The following is a 2,674-nucleotide window of genomic DNA, read 5'->3' on the forward strand; positions in this document are numbered from 1 at the left end:
TTAGCAGAATTTAAATCAGATAAAAGGAAAATACTCTGATTGTTTGGGAGCTGAGTACGAGTATTAATTTTATAGAATCAAGAAGTAGAACCAAGTTCGAGCTTACCGGGATCTCGGCAAAACCATCTCTTTTATAGCCAGCAAAATTAGAAGAAGTTCAAATGTTGTATATAACTACCTCAAGGACCCAGAAAGGTCGGGAAAAAACCAAAAAGGAAGAGTCAAGAAAGCCACATAATTTCAGAAGAAGCGGACGGTAGTGACAGTTGCGTAAAATTTAAGGCTTTCCATTAGCAAATTCAAGTCAGATTTGATTTAAGAAAGGAAGAAATCTGTCTTGGAAAACAGCACTGCAAAGGAGGTGGTGTAATTATATGTGGAGTAATCGCCTATTACAGGACCGTGGAACTGGATTTTCAAAGCTCTAAAATGACGACAATCACTTAAAAATCGTTTATGGAACTTTTCCGCAGTTTTATGAATTATTTGGTGGACAACGATGGGCTTTCTAACAAGATAATGCACCAAATCATACCGCACGAACAACAAAAGCCTGGATTCGGGGGCAAAATGTGAACCTATTAACTTGGCCGTCATATTCTCCTGACCTGAACATCATGGAAAACGTGTGGGGTTGGCTTTCAAGAAAATTTTACGAAGGAAGAAGAGATTATTGAAGCCATAAAACAGTCTTATCTGACAATAAGGACAACGAACTTCCGATATGCACGTGAAATGTTAAGTCCCTTAACAGACCTCGTGCAGCCCAAGAATTAGCGGAGGAGCTATACTGCTATAAAGCAGACATTACCGCCATCCAGGAAATACGATGGGATGGGCCCGGCAAAAAGAGGATGAAAAACTGTGATATTTACTACGGTGACTGCTACAACGAAAAAAACACAGCGCTTATTTGCATGCGGCTTCGTCACAGCCAGACGTAGGCAAGAAGTCTTGAGCTATAGGTGCATCAATGAGCGCCTCATGACCATACGCATCAAGGCTAAATTCGGCAACTTTAGCCTGATATAACCGCACGCCCCAACAGAACAGAAAGACGACAACACCAAAGATATGTTCTTCGAGCTCTTGGACAAAACATATGAGCAATTTTTTTTTCTAATAAACACACACTCAAGGGGATATTACTACCCTTATTATGCAGAGGCACAGTGTGAGCACTAAGAAGAGGAAAGAGGGTTTAAAAGGAGATGTCGGTGCACATTGGTTTTGAATTCCTGAATATTGCAATGACTAGGAAAGATAGAGTGTGGTAAGGCATTCCACATTCGCGTATTACGGCTAAAGAACGAATCTCTGTATTTGACAGTACGACCGAAGTTGGCATCGAGGGTATACTGAGGAGCATTCCTAGAAGCGCGAGTTGAACTGTTTAAGGGGGGGAATGCAACTGGCTTTTTCACTAGAGCATAAGCCGTTAAAATAACGGTAAAACCATAACAGCCAGATCAGAAGGGGTGAAATATTTCTTGCATCGCCTAAGGAATGATCATTCCACAAGTGGTTGGTGAAACACATACCGAGAATATCAAGGTGTTCAGTCTCATTGATGCAAGTGCCATGGGTTTTCGAAGCATTAAATTCCGCGCGGTTTTTTAATCCCCATTGAACAATGCTGTATAGATCGGAATTTAATGAGCTTATCATATTTTGTCGTTGCAGTTCCACATCCGAAGAAGAGGGATGTGAGTCTGAAAACGAATATGAAAAGCTAAGAGTACTATCGTCAGCGAAACAATGAATTGGATGAGAAAATCATTAATAAAAATAAGAAAGAGTGTTGAAGATAAAACAGAGCCCTGGGGCACACCAGCATTTATTTTATGGTTTTCAGACTTGAATCCATCCAATACTACTTGTATTGAACGATCCGAAAGGTAATTACTAATCCAATGAAGCAGGGATTCATGAAAACCGAAAGCACGCATTTTCGATAAGATGCCTGATGCCAAACCATATCAAATGCTTTTGAAATATCAAGTGCAATAATCTTACTTTCTCCAAAACGATGTAAAGATTTGCTCCACTGTTCGATGAGATGAACCATGAGATCACCAGTGGACCTATTGCTACGAAAGCCGTATTGCCGGTCATTAAGAAGCTTTCGATCTTCAAGATATTTCTTGAGCTGATAATTAATTAGCGTTTCCTTGACCTTGGAAAGAAGGGACGTAGGTGCAATCGGTCGGTAGTTAGAGGGTGAGGGCAGTGTCCTAGCTACGATATTTAAATGGTCCTGGCCGGTTTTAATGCCAAGCTAGGAAGGGAAGACATCTTTGGTGTAATAATCGGGAAGAACAGCCTGCACGACAACACTTCCGACAACGGATTCAGGCTCATACATTTTGCTGCGGTGCAAAACGTCATGGTAGCCAGTACGCGTTTTCCACACCTCAACATCCACAAAGGAACTTGCAGTTCTCCAGATCAATCTGCCATCAACCAGATCGACCATATTGCGATCGACGCCAGACACGCTTCCAACCTGGATGTCCGAACTTTCCCAGGAGCTAACATCGACTCGGACCACTACCTCGTTTTAGCCAAGTTACACTTCGGGTTTCCAGACCCAAGGCAAAACAGGGAGGTGCTGGGAGAAGGAACAACGTGGAAAGGCTACAATCGCCAAAGATCGCTAAATCCTTTTCTGACC

This window comes from Eupeodes corollae, chromosome 1 (assembly GCF_945859685.1).
Source record: "Eupeodes corollae chromosome 1, idEupCoro1.1, whole genome shotgun sequence".
Lineage (NCBI taxonomy): Eukaryota > Metazoa > Arthropoda > Insecta > Diptera > Syrphidae > Eupeodes > Eupeodes corollae.